This window comes from Equus asinus, chromosome 22 (genome assembly GCF_041296235.1).
Source record: "Equus asinus isolate D_3611 breed Donkey chromosome 22, EquAss-T2T_v2, whole genome shotgun sequence".
In the NCBI taxonomy this organism is placed as follows: Eukaryota; Metazoa; Chordata; class Mammalia; order Perissodactyla; family Equidae; genus Equus; species Equus asinus.
Genome location: NC_091811.1, coordinates 47486017 through 47508736, shown reverse-complemented (window position 1 = coordinate 47508736; position 22720 = coordinate 47486017).

The window sequence follows — 22720 nt, the reverse complement described above, 5'->3', positions numbered from 1 at the left end:
AAACATGCTTACATAGGGTAATACTCTCTCTCTGCTTAATTGTGCTTTGCAGTCACATTGATGCATTATTTAACTTTCTTAAGTATGTATTATTGTCCACAATGTGGGCAGACGTCAAGCAAGCTAATGGGTATCTGGCATCTATCACCATTTTGAAGGCAGAGATGATAAGCTTTGCCTACTTAGTCTAGAATCCCCCAGCTCTCACAACACTATGGGTGTTCTCCCAAAGTTGCTTGAACAACAGAAATTATGGGGAGAAACTTTTGAGATCAGAACATTCCAAGGTTAAAAGGAAGCATTTAATGTTATTTAAACCCAAAGAAGAACCATGAAGTGCTTGATGCTAATAGAAAGCCAAAAAATCAGGTATGTCAAGTTTGTATAAAATACATTGATATGATTCATTCATAATGTATATCTAATTCTATTACTATGAATTTCCATTGTAGCTTCCTAGGGTGGCCATAAAAGATTACCACCAACTGTGTGGCTTAAAACCACAGAAATTTATTCTCTCAGAGTTGCGGAGGCTAAAAATCCAAAGTCAAGATGTCAGCGGGGCCATGGTGCCTCTGAAGATTTTAGGAAGCTGCCTCTTCCAGCTTCTGGTGGTTCTAGGCGTTCTTTGGCTTGGGCTGTGTGACTCCCATCTCTACCTCTGACTTCATGTGATCTTCTATCCTGTGTGTCTCTGTCACAAATTCCCTCTGCCTTTCTCTTATAAGGACGCCTGTCATTGGATTTAGAGCCGACTCTAAGTCCAGAATGATCACATCTCAAATCCTTAATTAAATTACATTTACAAAGGCCCTTGTTTCAAATAAGGTCACGTTCATAGGTTCAAGGAGTTAGGACATGGACATATCTTTTTGGAAATCACTATTCAACCTATTACAACTGTATTTTACAATATCATAGCAAAAGATCTAGAACAAACAAAAGATTTAGACTCCGTTGGCATTTTCTTGTAATGGAATTTGACTTATATTGCTTTGACTTAAGCTTTTGTACCAACCAAGAAATGTACTACTTGCAAGAATATTTGGGGCAGGGAAATTTTTGTAAAAATTTCCTCCACTTTGAGTTTCTTTCCACACTGGGAAAATTTAAGAAAATGCAGGACTAATTTTTTAAAGCCCTCACATGGATTCCAGATGTTGACCATTTAATCCAAGAAGGTGTTTCCTTATTATACAAATGTGGTGCACATCAAAAAATTGGCATTGTTTAATTTATGACTCACACACGAACCATTGTTTTTTGTGATGTAGTTATTTTAAGTGATTCATAAACTAAACAATGCCAATATTTTGGACACATACCATATTTGTATAATGAGGAAACACCTTCTTGCATTAAATGGTCAACATCTGGGATCCATGTGGGAATTTCTTTGAAATTTTAAATGAAGACAAATTAGCATGGCATATATTTTCTCAGTGATGCAGCTAGTTTGTAATGAAAAGACAGAGTGAGCCTGGTATTATATTGTGGTTAAGAGAATAGGGATGTTGACAGAAATGTTCAATAATGTTTTTACAGCTCTATTTTGAGGATGGGGTAAACGGAGATGTGAGTGAAATACAATATGGGCACTGTTGAGTCAGGGATCAAAAATCCACGCAAGTGTGCTCTCTTGGTGGGAGTGTAAGTTATCAACACTTACTGGAAGGCAATTTAGTAAAACAAACAAGTTGTTAAATGAGCATACCCTTTGACCAGACCATTCCACTTACTGGAATTTATCTTAAGGAAATAGTTAGAAATGTGCAGACAGTTTTATACAGAAGGATGCTCATCATAATATATTAGATTTCATTTTTTAGAGCAGCTTTAGGTTCACAGCAAAATTGAGTGGAAGGTGCAGAGATTTCCCATATGCCTCCTACCCCTGCATATACACAGCCTCCCCCACTATCAACATCTTGCGCCAGAGTGGTACGTTTGTTACAACTGAAGAACCTGCATTCATACATCATTATCACCTAAAGTCCGTAGTTTATGTTAGGGTCCACTCTTGGTGTTGTACATTCTATGGGTTTTGAAAAATGTATAATGACGTGTATCATACAGAATAGTTTCACTGCCCTAAAAGCCCTCTCATAATATATTTTTGATAGGAATAGGGGATTGGTTAAATCAATTTAGCGAACTTGTATAATGAAATCCTATGCAGCCATTGAAAATAATGTTGTAGAAGAATGATCATCTGTAAAAATGACCATGATTCGTTGTTAAAGGGAAAACAGATTACAAAACAATTGATAGCTTAATATTAGATGTGTGTGTGTGTACAGTTTTAGAGAAAAGACCACACCATATATTAACTATAGCTCTCTCTGAGTAGTGGGGTTAAAGATAGTGTTTGCTTTCTTTTCCTTATTCTCCACTTTCCAAATAATACACTATATATTACTTTTACAATTAGAAAACACACATCTTGGCTTGGGTATCTCAGAGACATCTCAAATTCAAATGAGCTCTTCTTTCATCTCAAATCTTCACCAGTATTTCCTCCTTTCAGTAAATAACAAAATACGATGACCAGCAACGTGGGAGTCAGCTTGACTCTTTCTTCCCCGCTCCTCTCATATGTAATTAATTACCAAGTCTTGTCTATGCATTCCCTTAAAATCTCTTCAATCTGTCCCCTTCTATCCATCCCCACAGCCACTAATGCATTCAGGATCACCATTCTCCCTTGTTTGCACTTCTTGTTTCCTAGCTTCCTTTCCCGCATTCCTTCTAGCTTCCTTCCAGCTCCTTCTCCAGGCTAAGTCAGAATGATCCTTTTAAAATGCAAATCTGATCAGGCCCTTCTCGTTTGTCTTTCTGTGGGTCTCCTGTAAGCTAAAATGAAGACCAACCCCCCTCACCTAGTTTACAATGTCCTCTGAGATCTGATTCCACTTTCCTTCTTGTTTTTTAAATTCCAGGCAAGGTGGATTTTCTTCATTTCCTTAAATCTCTGAAACTCTCTCAACTCTCCCAAGCCTTTACACAAGCTAACCCTGGACTGCTCTCCTTCTGTGCTCCGCACCTACAATTCTCCTCACCTGCTCTCACTCATCCTTCAGGTCTTCCCTGGTCTCCCAAGTTAAATTCCTTCCTGTATGTTCCCACAGCACTCTGATCCTCCCTCTCCCGACACCCTCAACGCCTTGTAACTACCTGTTTATTTTTTGTCTTCCTGACCTTATCAATATAGATAGACTTTAAGTTCTGTACGATCAGGAGACCCGTCTGTATTTTCCCCTCTCCATCATTAGTAGCTACTGGGAAGCCTGGAATTTGCTAATTCTGCAATAAACATTTGTTGGTTTGATTTGAAATTAAATGATATTCAAGAGTTTTACTCCAGTTTTCCCCATGCATTTGTCTTTTACACAGCTCTCTCTCTTTTTTTTTTTGTGAGGAAGATTGTCCCTAAGCTAACATGTGTGCCAGTCATCCTCTATTTTGTAGGGACATCATCACAGCATGGTTTGACGTGTGGTGTGTAGGTCCACATCCGGATCCAAACCCGTGAATCTCCGACCACCAAAGTGGAGCGTGAGAACTTAGCCACTATGCCACCGGGCTGGCCCCTACACAGCTCTCTTTTTAAGTGAAAGTAGTGCACATGTGAGGAAAAGACAGGTAATTGAGAGTGGCAAGAAGAGTACCCACTCCAGTCATCCTAGGGGTGGCCGTGACGATTTCCAAAGTATGGCGGGCTCATGGGAAATACTTATAGTTTTCTACAGTCCAGTCTTTTTCTTCTTATGTTGTATAACTTTGAGCACAAACTCAAATTACAGAGGAAAACGTAAGCAATTAGTCACATAATAATGCAAAGATGGCTTTCTGATACAGGCAGAGTAAAAAGCATATTTGCATTAGTCAGTTTAGGCTGTCGTAACAGAAGACCAAGACTGTGTGGCTTAAACAGCAGAGATTTATTTTCTCAGGGTTCTGGAGGCTGGACATTCAAGATTAAGGTACCAGCAGGGTTGGTTTTTGGTGAGGCCCCTCTTCCTGGCTGGCAGACGACCCCCTTCTCGCTGTATCCTCACATGGCCCTTCTTCTGTGCCTGTGCAGAGACACAGCAGTCTCTGGTGTCTCTTCCTCTTCTTATAAGGACGCCATTCTATTAGATTAGGGCCGCACCCTTATGACTGAATTTAACCTTAATTACCTTTAAAGCCTCTGTCTCCAAATATAATCACATTGGGGGTTAGAGCTTCAACATATGAATCTTGGGGGGATGCAGTTTGGTTCATAACAATATTATGTACATCTGTATTATCTACATTAATACAGAAATGTATTCTCTTACAGTTCAGGAGGCAAGAAGTCCAAAATCACTATTACTGGGCTGACATCAAGGTGTCAGCATGGCTGGCTGCTTCTGGAGATTCTAGGGAAGAATCTATTTCTTGCCTCTTCCAGCTCTTGCTGGCTGCCAACATTCCTTGGCTTGTGGTTGTGTCACTGCAATCTGTCTCCACAGCCACGTGGCCTCCCTTTCTGTCCATGTCTTCTCTACTTCTGTCCATGTCAAATCTCCCTCTCCCTCCCTCTTATAAAATTACATGTGATTGCATTTAGGGCCCACTCAGATCACCCAGGATAATCTCCCCATCTCAAGATGCTTAACTTAATCACATCTACAAAGACCCTTTCTCCAGACAAGGTCAAATGTGCCAGGGATTAGGACCTGATATCTTTAGGGGAGGGAGGGCGTTCTTCTGCTTATTACAATCCGTGTTTTCAAATGTCCTAGTCTTTTACAATTAAGCCTTGATCTTCAGTACAATTTCTCTTAGTCAAAAGTATAGTTTAATATTGTGGTCCTGTAAACATATATAATCCTTATGATGAAGAACTTTAAGTCATAAAGGTCAGAAATAAAATCAGAAGCCCTAATACTGTTGTGTTAAATTGGATACTATTATCTTTTCTCTATATATCATAAAACTTTTAAATTCCTTCCACATAAATAATACAAATGGGCTATTTCATTGTTCACTTGTGTTAAAAGGAATTACACATTCAATTTAAAGATTTTCTACTCTCTATCATCTTTACTTATTTTAAGTTCGATTTATGTTTTATTATATGACCTCAATTATTTTCTCTAGATATTTTTAATCACTGCATATCTGAATGTTTTATTCCTTTTTACCTTATTCTATGTTATTCTTTTTTCTTTCCTTTTACGAAATATCTGTAGTAACTATACTGTATGCTATGTCTTCATGCCATATTGTTTTTGCTTTTATAAGAGTTGTCTTGATTTATCTCTGAGAATTTGTATCTCAGGTTTCTTACTTTAGCAGTGGAATTTGTTAGGCTTGTCTCATGAGTTCCACAACCATTTATCAACTTCATGTTTCATTTGAGACTGATTGCATCTTTCTCTTCAAGAGAGCTCAACTTCTTATATCTTCAGACTCAATGAATGCACTGCTTTTATCTAGATATCTAAACCAGAAGCTTGCAAGTAATCCTGGATGTCTTTGTCTGTCTGTCTGACTCTCTCTCTCTCCCTCATATAGTTAATCACAAAGTACAGTCAGTTCTAAACATTTATCCTCTAGCCATACATCATAAACACATAATTACTTCTCTCCATACCACATGCTTTATTCCATTCCAGGACATCCTCTCTTACCTGGAACGACCTTCTAACTGATCTCCCCGGTGCTAACTGAGGAAGAGACTAACTAGCAATAGTCTAGTTTCAAATTTTATCTTGGTCTCTCTAAAACAGAGTTTCTTAACCTCGGCACTATGGGCACTTGGGGCCAGATAATTCTTTGTTGTGCAGAGCTGTCCTTGCCTTGTAGGATGTTGATCAGCAACCCTAGCTTCCACCTGTTATCAAACCCTCCTTCACCTCAGTCATAACAATAAAAAATATCTCCAGACATTGCCAGATGTCCTTTGGGGGAGGGGTGAGTGTCCCCAGTTAAAAGCCATTACCCTAAAACATGAATTTAATCATGTCACTCCCCTTCTACTATTTTATTAATTCCTAATTTATTTCATTCAACAAATATGTATAGTGCAAGGCTGTGTGCTAGACTATAGGAATGTAATGGTGAACAAGTTAGACATGATCATTGCCTGCACAGCTTATATTCAATTTCAGTAAAAAGATGATCCAAGTCAATTAAAAAAGTATAAATTATAATAAGTTCTAGAACAGAGAAACAGGGTAGAGGTAGGGCAAGCTTTACTCTGGCTGGCAACATTTCAGGTTCATCCTGAAGAATGAGAAGAAGCTAGATATACAGAGTGGTGGGAGGAAGCTTCCTGACAGAGGAAAGGTCATGTGCAAATGCTTGGAAACAGGTGAGCATACCATGTCTGAGAAACTGAGGCAAGATCTATGGGGATGAGCATTGGTCAGCAAGGGGGAAGAGTCTGCCAAGTTGGGCAGGGACTAAATCATGCCCAGTTGTATAAGATATGGTAAGGGGTTTGGGTTTTATTCTAAGTGCCATAGGAAGCCATGGAAGGGTGAAGGAATAATCTTATTATTACTATTTTAAAAAATTACTTCCTGCTTGTGGGGAATGGAGTGGAAAGTGCTGAGCAAGAGAGAAAAAGTAGACAGAGAGAGAGAGGGAAAAAGAAAGGAAAGAAGGAAGGAAGGAGGGAGGGAGGCAGGAAGAGAGAAAGAAAGAGAAAGAAAAAAGGAAAGAAAGGAAAAAGGCTATTCAGTAGACTTGTGAAATGAAGTGATGGTGGCATGGATAAAGCTGATGGTATTTTAAATGGAAAGAAATGGACATATTTGAGATAGGTTTTGTTGCTGAAGTCAGTAGGGCTTTCTGATGGACTAAATGTGATGGATGAGGGAAAGGAAGGGATCATGAAGATTCTGAGGCTTGTGGGTTGAGCAATGAGATGAGTAATGAAGGCATTTACTAGGATAGTGAACGTGTGGGGAATGGGTTTAGATTGGAAATCCAGTTTTGGGCTCATTAAGCTGGTGAGTCATTCAAATGGACATTGGTTAAAGTTGGTTATGGGTATCTGGGGCTGAGAAGAGACATCCATACTAGAGATATCAATTTGGGAGTCATCAAAATATAGCCGGTATTTAAAACCATTGGATGGGATCACAAAAGAAAAAGTGTAGAGAGAAAAGAGAAGAAAAGAATCCTGGAGTGGCTCTGAGGAACACCAACAAATAGAGCTTGCAAAGAGATAGCAAAAGAGAGAAGGGAGAGGCAGTGAGGTAAGAGGACAAGCAAGAATGTATTGTGTCAGGGAAGTCAAAAGAAGGTTGTTTCAAGAAAGAGAAGGTTAACCTCCTCCTGGAATGCTGCTGAGAGGTAAGTTAAGGACAGAGAAAAGCTCTCTGAATTTGACAACAGAGAGGATGATGTTGATAAAAACAGCCTTAATTGGAATGGTAGGAAGTGAAAGCCAGACTGGAGTGGGTTGAAAAGAGAATGAAAAGTGAAAAAGTGAACAGGGTTGAGTATAGGAAATGTTCGAAGCAGTTTTGCTGTGAAGGGGAGTGGAAACAGAGCGTGGAACCTGGAGGGGATCATGCAATGAAGTGAGATCCTTTTAAGTTGGAGCTGCCAGAGAATATTAGGATAACAATGGAATGATTTGGTTGAGAGGGAACGATGATAACAACGAAGGAAAGAGAGAGAAAGAGCTAGTCTTGAGGACAGCAAGAGGGATTGGATGAAGAGCCACGTGTGGAGGAGGGGGCTTCCTTTAGGAAGAGAGAGCACTTTCTCACTTGGACTCAAAGAGAAGAGCAACGGAGAGGTGGGTGTGTTTGTAGGTAGAGGATGAGAAGAGTCTACCCGTTTATAGCTTTCAATGAACTATGAGACAAAGTCATCGTCTGAGGGAGAAGGTGAAGGCTGAGGAAGGGTATGAAAGGTTGGAGAAACAGGACATAGGATGAAAGAGGGTTGGGGAAGTGAATCTATCAGAGAAACAGAGTAGGATTTCTAGGTCTTTCTAAGTACCCATTTGTGGTCTGTGATACGAATTTAAAGTGAAACAAGTAGGTTTACATATATGATTTTTCTCTAGCGATTTTCAGATGCCAGCACATGTACAAGGAAGGCAGATTAGCGTTCAGGGTTTTGCCAGAAGAGTAGTATGGAGGGAGGAAAGAGTAAGAGAGCTCAAGGTATTTGGAAAGAGTGTAATTATGATGCTGGACCATGAGGTCTAGCCTAGACCATGGAAGGGATGAGGCAGGGAGGGACTGATTGTTACTGAGAAAGTGGTAGGCTCAGTGTAGTGGGATCTTGGTGAAGGTGATGGCTTTTAGCTGTGGCAGTACGTAAACAAGTGTCCTGGTGTTTGATAAGTGTAATATTTGAAATTAAGATTTTAGAAGTAATGCAGTTTCTGGTACTGATGAGGTCTAGAATGGGACTGTAGAGGATGAGTGGCTGGTGAGATGGAGAGAAAGGTCACTGGTGATAAAGAGGTAAATGAACTGGAGGCTTTCTGTTGCTTTTAGGATGAGGTTTACATTTTTTAATAAGCTGCACGCAGACCTTTGTGAAATGGTTCCTACTTAATTCTCAATCCAATCTCATCATTCCCCTCCATCTCCTCACTCCAGACTTTTTTCAGTGCATCTTGCTCTTCACACTCTTGCTATTGCCTTCAGGTCTTTGCTCAAGTTCTTTCATTCTAGAACACTCTAACCTCATTGTGCTCTCCTTCCCATCCTCAGCTATACACATTTTTTAAATTTCCTAAATATTATTTCTTCCTTTAATATGCACCTGAACATAGAATTCTGGGTGAGACATTCCTCTTTTTGCTTTCAAACAGACTCTGTACTTCCTCTTTTATAATTGCAAGTGTGTTTCCACATTAGTCTGTACAATAGTGATTTTTAATATTTGCTTAGACTTGTTTATAGCATGATACATGCTCAAATTTTGTAATGATTCCATTTGTGTTTTGACAAGAATGTTGGGTGTAGAGTTCTAAGTATTCATGCATTTATTCATTTGTTCAGTCATTCATTCTTTCATTTAACAAATATCTACTAAGTGTGTACAATGTGTCAGGAACTCTTTGAGGTGCCTGGGATACATCAGGGAACGAAACAGACAGATCTCTGCCCTTAAGAGCACACATTCTAGTGCAGGAAGACAGACAATAAATAATGAGTGTGGTATGTCAGTAAACTAGAAGTTTGTAAGAATATGATAAAGGCCATGGAGGAAAAAGTGATATAGGAAGGCTGGGGGTGGTCTTTGCAATTGTGAATAAAAGTGTCATGGAAGGCTTCACTAAGAACAGGACATTTGAGCAAAGACATGAAGAAGGAGAGGAAATTAGTAGGTGTCTGGGAGAAGAGCATTTCATGTAGCTGGAACAGAGAGTGCAAAGGATCTAAATGGGAAGACAGAGTACATAGATGGAGACGGTGGTAAGTGGGAGCTTGTGCGGTATGTTCAAAGGACAGCAAGGAGCAATGTGACTGGAGGTGTGAAAACAGCAAAGAGAATAGTAAGAGATGAGGTCAGATAATACGAGGTACACTTCCTTATAAGGTCTTTGGAGTTTGCTCTGAGAGGGGAAGCAGGGAAATGCCATGATGTGATTTACATTTTCAAAAGGTTACTGCAGCTACTGTGTTGAGAATAGACTAAAAGGAGAAGGATGGAAGCAGGAAAGTCAGGAGGATAGTGTACCAAACCTTGGAGGGGATAACGGTGGCTTGAACCACGGTGGTAGAGAGAAGTGGTTGACTTCTGGATGTATGTTAATGATAGAAAATGGACTTCCTGACAGAGCAAAGGTGGTATGAGACAGAGGAAATAAGAAAGACTCTAAGGTTTTTGCCTGGACTCATGGAGAGATGGAATCATTATGAATTGAGATGGGGAAGTCTGTGTGTGAGTTCGGCTTCTTGGGGAGAGGTCAGAATTTAAGTTTAAACATGTTGAGTTTGTGATGTCAATGAGCTCTTCAAGTGGAGATGTTCAGTAGCTAACTGGAAATACAAACTTAGATTTCAGGAGAGAGGCCTGGGCTGGAGATATACATTTGGGAATCATTAGCATATAGACAGCAGTTAAGCCCTGAGACAAGATGCGGTTGCCAAGGGAGTGAGTACAGGGAGAGAAGAGAAGAGGACCAAGGGCTGGGCCCTGAGGCTCTCCAATTTGTTAAGAGTTATGAGAGGAGTTGAGGAACCAGTAAAAGAGACTGAGAAGGACCAAACTTTGAAATGGGAGGAAAGCCAAGGGGATGAGTGTTCTAGAAGCTAACGAAGAAAGTGAATAAAGAAGGAAAGAGTGATCAGTTGGATCAATGCTGACAATAGTATAGTAAGATGGGAACTCAGAAAAGACCACTGGATTTATCAATGGAGATCTTGACACAAACAGCTTCAGTGGAGTGATGGATGTGAACCTTAGACTAGAGTAGATTTGAGAGTATCAGAGGAGAGGTGTTGGAAGACAGTAAGTAGATGCTAGCAGTGGGGAGGAGAGAAAGGGTCGTATTTGCAGGGGAGATGGGGTCATGCTTTAATGGGAATGCTAATAGGAATGATCCAGCCGAATGGAACAGGAGAGAAAGGAGGACTATTGGAGAAAGAAGGCTAGAGGGGATGGAGTGTAGTGGACAAGAGCAGGGACTGGCGTTACATAGGAGCACAGACAGTTCATCTGTAGTAAACACAGGAAGGCAGAGAATGAGTGCAGATGCTCGTAAGTGGGTAGATGTAGAGGGAATCAGGAGAAATTCTTACTGCTTAAAATGTCTCAGCAGAGTAGCAAGGAAATCAGCTGAGAGAGCAGATAGGAAGGAGAGAGTGGAGATTTCCCTAGGGGAATTGGTGTGAAATATTTTATTGGAGAGTGGATTGTATGGGCAAGGTTTGGAACATATATGTGTATTAAATCAAGCTTGTTAGTAGTATTGCCAAATCTTTATATACTTATTAATTTAGAATTGTTTGATTCAATTGCTGAGAAAGTTATGACAAAATCTCACTGTAATAGAGGATTTATCAAGTTGCTTGTGTAGTTCTGTCAAATTTTGCTTCACACGTCTTAAAGTTGTTTTATTAGTACATATGAGTTTGGAGTTGTATTCCTAGTGAATCAAACTTTTGTCATGTAGCAAACCTCTTTAACTTTGGCGATGCTCTTGTACTTGGAGTCCTTTTTGCTACATCAGCTCTCTTTTGGGTGGTATTTCACACTTGTACTTTTAAAGCTTTTTATGTCCTTATGTTTTAGGGTGTCTCTCAAAATAGTAGGTGGCTGAATTTTGTTTTGTTTAATCCAATCTGGTGTGGCTTAGGCAAGAAAGTTGTGTGTGTGTGTGTAGGGCACTAAAGAGATTGTATTCCACTTCAGAGTTAGAATTGGAAAAGAACGTCAAGGACAGTGGGTGGTGGTAGCAGTTTTAAAGAGAAAAGGAAAGCAGGTTAAAATCCATGGGCTTGTTAGCAAAAGGAAAGCAGAGTGTGAGGACTAGTCCATATCCGACAAGGGTGCCAGCAGAGGTGATAGAGGTACTTTGGATGTCACATGCCTTCAGGGATACCTGTGACCTGCACATGGGGCCAAACCTATATGCAGCAGAGAGAGTCCATTGCCAAGTCCAAGATAATGGTGTGGAATGCACTCACTGGGCTCTGTTCTCTCTGGGGTGGATCTCTGAGGGTTACAGTAGTTAGGCAGAGAAAATCAGAACTGTGGGAGAGAGTGACTCCAGAACCACCTCGTACAATGGATCTTTTAATTAAGAATAAGCTCTCATAGATGCCATGGTTTTCGCAATTCAGTTATCCAATCATTAACTACATATGTATTGATTTCATGAGTCAGGCACTGGGCTGTGTGGTGGGAAATCCAAATAAGATGAGCAACAAACCTAGGAGGTTCATGACTCCTCTTCTTTAAACATAATCCTTAGACTTTCTGAAGCCATCTGGCAATTGGGAGATCTTAGTCGGAGGTTTTTGAAAACACAGGTCTTTAGGTGATTGCACTTCTCAGGGGGAGGGTGGGTGGTGGGGGGACCCATCACCCTGCCTGCCACAAGAGTAACAGCAATGGGTTTCATTTTGGGGGGAATCTCAAAGGCCAAACCAGCATGCTTATCTAAGGGGCCCAATGGTGAGGTGACTTGGACTCTTGTTGCATACACCAGAGCAGTGGCTCTTAACCTGTTTGGGAATTTGATAAAAGCAGTGGGCCTTCTCTGTACATCATTGGTTCTCCAGGAACATCTATAATGTCTGGAGACATTTTTGATAGTTACGATTGGGGCTGTGCTAGTGGCATCTAGTGGGTAGAGGTCAGGGATGATGCTAAACATCCTACAATGCATAGGACAGCTCCCACACAAAGAATTATCTGGCCCAAAATGTCAATAATGCCAAGATTGAGAAACTCTGCTCTAGTTAAAGACATGTCTGCATTTACACACAAAACTTTGAACGCAATTTCAGGGGTTTCAGGGACTTCCTCAAGTCTGTCAATAGACCTACTCTAGTCAATTATCTCAGGGCAAAACTCTCTGCTAGAAGGTTCTATGCAGTCCCATATCAGGAAGAAAGATAGACTTCTCTGAGCTTTATTTCAAACAACTGAATTACATTTTAGAACACTATCAAAAAATGTGTTTATGGTTTACATTCTTTGAAAGAAAGCATATATTTTCACAAAAACTTTCCACTTTATTTTAAAATCAATGTATATTTTAAGCCAAACATGATACAGATGTATTTGATTCATATACTAATACATCAAGATGTTGTTTGGTATGGGCCATTCAAAGTTAGCAAAATTGGGTGAGCCTTCTTTTTCGTAAGTCTCCAAAGGGTCATTTAATTTTTAAAGGTAGGAATTCATATTTTTCCATTAAGAAATTCACTAACATGGGTTCAAATCATGTTCAACTACACAGTGCCATTAAGATTTGGAGAAAACGAGTCATCTCTGCCTTATTTTATCATGCTGATCCAGTGTGCAAGTGCCTGGGGAATGACTTAAGTGGTGGCTAAACGGATCTTTGTTCTATTATATTGCCATGAAAGTTTAGGCTTCAAGCCTCTTTGTAACTGTTGCCTCATTAAAACAGTTAAAAATCCCAGGAAATGGCATAAAGTTCTTTGGTGAACAAGTGTGCTAATAACTTTCATAAAAATCTCACTATTTGGAATTTATAAAACTTTCTGCTGCGGTCTAGGGATTCATTAAAAAGGTGATTATATCATCCCTGTGTGTGTTAAAAGGCACATTTTCTTGATCATTCAATAATATGCTCTGGCTTCAGAAATGTTTTATTAAATACATGCTATTTACTATTTATTGTCTGGGATTGAAAAACAGACAGGTTTAGGAAAAAAAGCACTCTAAATCATTGAGCAATCTTTACATTTTTAATGCCATCGAACAACATAAATGACACTTCTTATGCTTTTAACTTTAGTTTGTATGTGTATTTGATTGAACATGAAGGCATATTATTTGCAGCATTTTTTTCCTCTGAATATGGAGCTTAAAATGCTAGGAATGATGATTACGATTGCAGTTAAAAGTGTTCATTGACTGTATCAGTGTTTGAAAAGTGAAAATGGAGCATTGAGGCAATTGTTCAAGTTTCCATCCATTCATTCATTCATTCATTCAACAAGTATTTATTTGTTCCAGAATATGAACTAAGGATTTGGGGTAATATAAAAATGAATTGAGCAGGGATCATCTCCTCAATGAGTTAACTATTCAAGGTGGGAGACAAGTTAGGCCATTCATTCATTCAGTCATTCAAGTGCTTATTAAGCACGCTCACTCTGTTACAGGTGCAGTTCTAAGCCCCACGGAGCCATCAGCAAATAAAATGGCCAGAATCTCTGCTTTTATCAAGCTTACACTGAGTGAGGAAAGTGTTGGGAAGATCTGACAAGAGAATAATAGGAAGAAGGCTGTTCCTGCAGAGACGGTGAGCAATAATATTAATGACAATACCTCCTCTACTTGCTGAGCATCGACTATGTGCCAAATACTGTGATAGGCTCATTTCATTCTCCAACATCTACTGAAGGAGGCATTATATTTTAATTCTACAAATGAGTAAACCGAGGCTTAAAGAGACTATATAGTTCATTTAAAGTCATAAGCTATATGTATTATTAACTGAATTTGAATAGAATTCTGTCTGATTATCTTCAGACTAAGATGCCTTGCCTTATCAGGTAAGTCTTGAGGCGCTACCGAAGGTTCTTCAGCCGTGCTTTAGGAAGGTCAATTTGGCAGTATAGACAGAACGAATAGCAAGGAGGCATCCAAGGCTCTTGTAGCCTCACTGCCTCCAAATGTTTTTCTTGATAACTGTCTCCAGGAGAGTTGTCTGATTACCTGTGGCACAAATACAGTTTGTCTTCTATGTGTTGGCACTTCACTATTATTTAATTTCACACTTCATTTTATAGTCTCTTGTAGATATGTCTTTGAGAACATTATCATCTTCTTGAAAATTGTGATCTTATCTGCCTAGCATCTCATATCATATCTGTTTGCAAATCCCATCTATTCCTGAGGAGAACTCATTCCATATGATTTGAGCATGGATGACTCCATCTTCCAGATGCAGAAGAGGACACATGCCCCAGGCTTGACTAATTAAAGCACCGGAGTCCCCTGGCCACGGTGCTTAGTTCAGGAGGAGTTGCCCCTGGTAATTGTCTGCTGGAACTGCTGGGAAAGTTGCCTCCTTTCTATGGGGGTTGCTAAGAGAGACTGATGTGATCTTGCAGGCTGCAGCTATTCATTGTACCTAGAAGGCCTGTCCAAGATAGGAAGAGTGAGAGCCGCATATGAACACCTGGATCCCACTATGCTTAAAGCTAGAAACCTATGAACTTTTCATTTATGTAAGCTAATGCAATCTCTGTTTTGTTTAACTTAATGTGAGATGGGCCTTTATCACTAGCAATTAAAAGAGTCTTAACTAATAGAATGACTTGACTATAAAATACTAATTTGGTGAGCCCAAATCTTACTGAATTCAAACAATTAAGAATACATGGACAAAATTCAAAAACACTTGAATAGCTTGGACAACTGTCTTAGTTAACCACTTATTTCATATTTCAAGGGAAGAGATCACATCTCAGGATTCCCAAGTGATACAGGACATGGTACTAAAACTTTGCTTTTAAATAGAATGCTGGCTTTTGGGTTTTTGAAGTTACTATAGTATAATTTTCCAAAGGAAATGCAGCAATTCAGATATATTAGAAGCTTGATAGAAACAGTGGAAATTAGGTTTATGAAAAGTAGCTTAGGACGTTCAGGTTTTGAATAACAGTACATTTTCATTCAAGGAAAGCAAATAATATCTCATGAACCAGAAACCCTGTGGAAACTTCAGAAATCATAAAGCCCAGTGAGGGATCGGGCTGGGATACTGTATTAATAAATGGATGGTACTCTGGAGTGAGGCAACAGATGGAGATAGCATTGAGAGTTGATCTACGTTTGCTTACAATCATTGCCTTCTAACATGCACAGCAGAATGAGCACTGGGTACAACCTATTGGGGAACTGTTGCTATAGGTGTGAGGAATTGAGCAAACATCCCAGGGTCTTAGGACTGAATGATCTCCACAAAGAAGTTCAAAAACGTTTCCGTGAAGTCAGAGACCATGGCTTTGTAATTGAGAGTGGGAGGTCACCAATGGATGGTTTCTTCGTTTCCCTGGAAAAAGAGCAGAAATTTCCTCCACTTATTACCAGTAATTAAACAGTTGGTAATATTTGCTTCGTACTAATTATATGCATCCAACTTGTTTTTCTCTCATCTATTCCATCCCTAAACTATGCTGCCTGCCAAGAATATATTATTCTTAAAATCCTATGCTTTATATACCTTAAAATTATTATCTACCCCCAGTTTAAATCCAGTAGAACCATTAGGAACTTTTCTCTGAGAACTGCCTCTCCACAATATTTATTTCACATTTCAATTGATAGAATATTGGTCTTCACTCAATCACCTATTAAAATCAGCCTTTATAATTGCTCTTCAAATGTCTCAGAGTTTGGACTACATTTAGGGAGTTTGTGGAGGTGTAATTCTGCAATAGACATGACATTCTATATCTGCTACCAACCAGATAATCCTGGACCTGAGTTTATTCATTGCCTGCAGTGTTTTTTAAAAAAAGAAAAAAATTGTCTTTAACAGTTTCATTGAGGTATAATTGACATATCATAAACTACAAATATTTAAAATGTATAAAATGATAGGTTTGGACATATTTATAACCCATAAAAACATAACCACAATCAAGATAATTAAAATATCCATCATCCCTCCAAATTTCCTCATGCCCATTTGCAATCCCTTCCTCCAGTCTCTCTCCATTATCTCTCGACCCCATTTCCAAATAAGCACTGTTCTGCTTTCCTTTAATTTGCATTTCCATTAATTTTCATCTCCCAGAATTTTACATAACTGAAATCCCACAGTATGTACTCTTCTGTCTGGCTTCTTTCACTCAGCATAATTATTTTGAGATTCATCCTCATCCATTGTTCAAGATCTTTGATGAACATCCATTCATGTTGAAGCAAATCAATCATTCATTCCTTATGAACAATATTCCATTGTATGGATATACCACAGTTTGTTTATTCATTCATCTGTTGATAGACATTTGGGCTGTTTCAGTTTTTGGCTATGACAAAGTGCTAAAACATTTGTGTATAGTGTTCGTATGGATATATACATTAATTTTTCTTGAGTAAATACCTAGGAGCAGAATTGGCTGGATCACAGCACTTCTCTTCAACATTGAATTGGAGGTTGTAGCTTATTCAGTATAGCAAGAAAAAGAAATAAAAGGCATCCATATTGGAAAGGAAGAAGTAAAACTGCTTTATTTACAACAGACATGATCATTTATGTAGAACATTCAATTGAATGTACAAAAATCTATTAGAACTAATAAATTAGTTTAACAACGTTTTGGAATAAATTGTATTTCTATATATTAGTATCAAATAACCAGAAATAGAAGTTTTAAAAAATACCATACATAATAGTATCTAAAAGTATTAAATACTCAGAGATTAAACTGAGTTTATTACCAATTCCAACTTGGGGGAGGCGGTTTCCCACACCACCAAGCAATTTTCGTACATCAGCTGGGTGTCCTACAATTCAACTCAATTCTGACACCATCTACCTGGAGGTAGCATCAGATCCCACAAGTTAAGGGCCCAGTCCAATAAGATTGCCTATTCCCCTTCTTTAGACGCCTGTCACAAGTCCAGGTTGTCACCTGTGCTTCTGACTGACCAGCCATAGACGGGAGGTTCCTGCTACCTACTCCTAGGGATTGGTTAATTTTCTAGAGCAGCTCACAGAAGTCGGAGAAATATTTTACTTGCTAGATCACTGGTTTATTACAAAAGGGTATAACTCAGGAACAGTCAGACGGAAGAAATGCATAGGGCAGGCTATGAGGAAAGGGCTTGTAGCTTCCATGCTCTCTCCAAGTGCACCACTCTCCCCGAAACTCGTCGTGTTCACCAACCTGGAAGCTCTCTGAACCCCATCTTTTGGGATATTTATGGAAGTTTAATTACATGAGCATGAATGACTATATCGTTGGCCCTTAGCCATCAATTCAATCTCCAGCCCCTCTCCTCTCCCTGGAGGTCAGAGGCATGGGACTGAAAGTTCCAACTCTCTAATCATGTGGTTGATTCCTCTGGCACCTGGCCCCCATCCTTAAGTGCTTTCCAAAAGTCACGTCAATAACATAAACTCAAGTGTGGTTGAAAGACGTTTGTTATGAATATCAAGACATCTTTATTGCCCTTATCACTTAAGAAATTCCAAGAGTTTTAGGAGCTCTGTGCTAGGAACCAGGACAAATATCTTTCTTATTATAAATCACAACATCACAGAGTCCATTCATCTCTGTAACATCATAACAATAAGTAATACAAATGCTACCACTGAAGATGTTTTGATGGTTCAGCAGTACACTTGGCAAAGTAAGAAGATGGGGTGAATAATGTACATAAAAAAGTATATGAAGAACTACTGAAAAGAAAAGGCTAGTATTTCAAGGATAGAAAAGTTGAGTTTAATATGCTCAGAGGAAGGGTATAGACATGAATAGAATTCTGGCTGTGATTTAATGTTGAAAAAAGATCAGTTGCTTGATCTATCCATTTGACATCTCTGTTTTCATATTTTTGAGTATATGCATATGAGTTTTTCATCTGTGTAATTTTGTACATAAAAGTTCCAACATTTCAAAGTTGCTTATTTGGAATTTTTCTATTGAACACCTTAATAAATGTTGATTGCAAGCCAAGAAAACTCATAGATGCCCACCCTATAACCATTCAATCGCTTTTGGGGAAGAGTGCCAGGCATTTTTGAGATAATTTTTTATTCCTTGTGCTACTGGGTAGAAGCTTCATTGAACTGAGTTAAAGGAATAAATGAATGTGGCCCTTCTGACTTTCTTGCTTCTTTCAGGCTAGAGTAAGAGGACCTGGACCACATTCCTGGGATGTTCCTCCTTCTTCCATAGGGCTGGAAAGTGGGTGTAAGTTTGGGGAGCTGCCTCTCTCTTGGGCTAGCCTTCTTTCTTTGGCTCACCTCTGAAACCTCTGCCTCCTGCTCTCACTTGACTGAGGAAGGGGAAGCTGAGCAGTTCAGATGGGCTGGGTGGGGTGGGTAGGCTAAGCCTGCTCTTCTCTAGGCATTAGGTAGGCCCTCCCTTTCTGGCTTACTACTCTGTTCTCCCCTCTTGCAGCCAAAGTCCTCTGGATCGCCCTTCCTTGCTTTAGAGTGGAAAGAACTGAGATTAATGTTTATGCTTGAGGGGCAAGAAGGCACAGTAGGGTTTTGGCTCTATTTAGCTTCAGGCCTTCAGGCCTCTCAAGCCTCCCTCACTCAGGCAGGAGTCCTCAAGGCAAGCACACTGGAGTTCTCGGTTGGAGTTTGTGTCTAACTCCCTTGTTAGAAATAGTGTGTTTCAGTGTCTTGTTAGCCTCTCGTGCCTACATTTTCTCCAGCAAACTGACAGGGAGGGGTGGTTGACTGAGGGCAGTATTTAGGTGTCTGAAAAGTATGCCATGACCATTGACCTCTCCCAACATAAATATCTATTGGCATCGCATTTCAATGTAACTTAGAGTGGCGACAAGCCAGTTTACAGAAAACCCGCATTCCTAAGCACCATTTAGAATATCCTGTCAGAAGTGCTTTCTGAGATTTTGGCCTAGGCACTTGTAATTTATTGGCTTTTTTTGCAACATAAGGTGAGTTGTTCTAGGCTAGAATAACTTCAAAGATTTTCTGAATTGAGAACAAAAGGTAATTTTACCTATGGGGATTGAGGGGCTTAAGGTCTGGATCTCTCTCCTCACTTTGTAATTGAAATGTTTGGGTATTTACAATTTAAAGGATCCTGAAACAGGGATGGCTTCATCCCCCAAATCCAACTGTGTGTATGTATATCCTGCCTATGCTTGTACGTGAATATTTGCGTATGTTTCTATATAAGCATGTCTATATAAGCACACAGCACTATGGCCGTACTATACAATGGTTTAAAAATTCAGAATCCTGGGCTTGAGATACAGCCATTAATCACTTGTGTGGACCTTTCTGGAACTCAGTTTCTTCTACATCATATTCACATGGTGGTTTAAATGCCCTCAAGATCAATTCCAACACCAGCTCTAAAATTCCATAATTCTATGACACTATGATAACAGTAAAATCTTGGTAATTATGTACATAGCTATCTGTACCTTCTTTGTATTCAGGGTACCTGAGTCCAATCCCTTACCAATATTCAAGTAGACTCAGGGGGCATACGAAGATAAATGAGACCTGGTCCCTTCCTGGAAGTTGTCCATCTAATAGGGGAGCTAGCAATGTACAAATAACTTACATTTTAATAGGGCAAACTGACAATTTCTGTATAAGGTGATAAATAAAAACTGGAGATTTTTCAACCCTTCATTCTTCCAGATTTTCCCCGATACTTTAAGACATCACTTCCTCCGGGATGTTTTCTTGTACCTCAAGATTAGACTAATGACTTCATCTATACACCCTCAGACTCTATGCATACCTTTATCACAAATCTGCCATATTTTATTGAAATCATTTTCCCCATGTTTCTCTTACCTATGAAATTGTAAGCTCTTTGAGCTTCCGGGCTATGTGTTGTTTATCTTTGTATTCCCAGCACATAGCATATTGTCTGGCACATAAAAAGTCTTTAATCAGTGATTATTGGTCTGAATGATAATTGAATTGGATAATTTTATAAAATTATATTACTGTATAATACCAGGTAGTTCATGAAAATTTTTCACACGCCTTATTTCATTTAACCTTGATACCAACTATGAAATCTAGATCCTGTTAATATTTCCACTTTATAGATAGAGAAAAAGAGACTCATAAAATTAGCAGTAGACTAAACAAGGAAAATCTCTAATCATAGGATCAGTGTTTTTTTGTAAATTATGCAAAAATTCTTCGTAAACTGTAAAAGGCATGTAAATGTGTTATGCTTATGCACTGTCACTTTAAATTTTCTTTCTGCTTCTATTTGCTTGGATATTTTGTCACCCTCCTTTCTGCCCCTTGGTAGAGTATAAAGAATTCTCTCTTACCACTTCAACACCCATTAGGAATTGGAAGATTTTCCACTTGTATAAGATGGAGAATCCTTTCCAAGCAAGGGGCAATGGATTTTCAAGTCAGTGAAATGAAAATTTGAACTATACTAGAGATTAAATAACTACGTTTATTTTAAATGAGGTTTCAGATGACAGGAGTGAACTGAACCCAATGAGGGCTGGCTGGCTTATCTACAGGCCTCTTCTGAGGAAAGCTGCCTTTTTGACAATAGTGGCCACATCCAACCTTTTGTACCTAGAATGCTCTACTTTGTTCCAGGTGACCCTGACAATCTAGCTTCACATGATAAGCCCAAGGATCAATGTCTGACTTGGAGTCTTAACATCTGTAGGTTAATCATGGCGTATAGAGTGCCCATTTGTTTACTGACTGGTCAGTGGATGCTCAGTCAGTTTCTTATTCTTAGGGAAATTGAATGCAAGTATGAAGCATTCTAGCTCAACATATTCATTGTTTGCTTTCTAGCCCTTCTTTTCTGGTAACTTGAAGGTACCCTACCCCACACCAGAAGCAGAAACAAAGATTTAAGAAACTGCTCACCAAGTTTGAGACCAAGGTTTCCAATGCTTGCACAAAGAATTACTTTTTTCTACTCTGAAAAAAAAACTAAGTCTGGAGAAGGGGAGAAGAGAAGAGCGGGTGCAGGAGGGTGACTGGAAGGAGAGAGGAACACGTGGGGGGAGTGGATTTCTCCAGTTGAGAAGGAGGAGGAGGGCCACTAGGGAGCCAGAGTAAAGCGGAAGACAAGGTGTCCTCGAAGGTGGGCTCCTCACTGGCTTGTGGCCTCAGGTCAAATTAAGGTTCAAGGATCTTGGACACTTGTTAGACCTTCAGAACCTGGGAGCTTGAACTTCTTGCATGTGGATGGGGGCATGTTCTGATGGAACTGAACCAAGCAGTTGGGAATTTCTCTAAGCGCTGGGGCAGTAGTAGACCCATTGTCAGTGTTACAGAAGCCTTATAAGTTGACAGTTGTTGCAGGGAGAGTAGAACAAAGGAGACGGAATACAGTTGAGTCCCTATAAAGTGAGTGCTCTTGACTATCCATCAACAGGTGACTCCTGTTGAGAGGACAGCAGGAAAGCAAGTGCTGCCTTGTATCTTGTATCCATAAGGCTTGGTCTGCAGCTACTGGGGCTGTTTTCTCTAACTCCTTATTTCCTTCTATATATACTATTATAATAGACACCCATCAGCCAAGTAACAAAAGCATATCTCTTTACTCTTTGCAAACTTTAAGAACCTAACATACTCATCTTCAATAAAACATGGGAGGTATACTAGTCAGGATAGGTCTGCTTATGCTGTGGTAACTAATATAAAACCCCCAAACCTCAGTGGCTTATAGCTATAGGGTTTATTTCTTGTGGCATGCCCATCGTGGGTAATTTGAGGGTTCCACTCTGCAGTGCCCTCTCTTCAGGACTCAGTCTGATGAAGCCGCTCCAGCTGGAGGTTGGTAGTCACTGTGGTAGAGGGAAAGAAAGCCGGGTACTCTTTATTATTATGCACCAGCTTTTGAAGTATCTACCTGGCACTTATTCTCATGTCTTACTGGTCAAAGCAAGTCACAAGGTCAATGTGACTTCAAACAGACCCAGAAGGGCATTTTATTAGGTACTGAAATATTTTGTGGACAGCACGAATGGTGTCCAGAGAAGGAAGAAGACAGCTAGACAAAATCGGATTTCTGCGATTTTGAATCAATGGGATAGTACCATCATGCATATTCATTCAAAAGAGTGGACCATTTGTGCTCTGGCTTCTCATGTAGAGATATTATTTTTCTTGAAACAGTACTGTATTAGGACAGTATTTTACAAGGAAATTTATGGTTAAGCTTTCTTGGACTACACACCATTCCTAAGGGACCAAGGAACCTTTGCTGTGATAAATTAGAAAAACTATGACCATGTGGTCATGGTCTATTTTTCTAGTTTAATGAGCTGTGTATGATAGATTTTAAGTTAATGCTTGATGATCTTTAGGTTTTGAAGCCTCAGCACTGTGGCTACA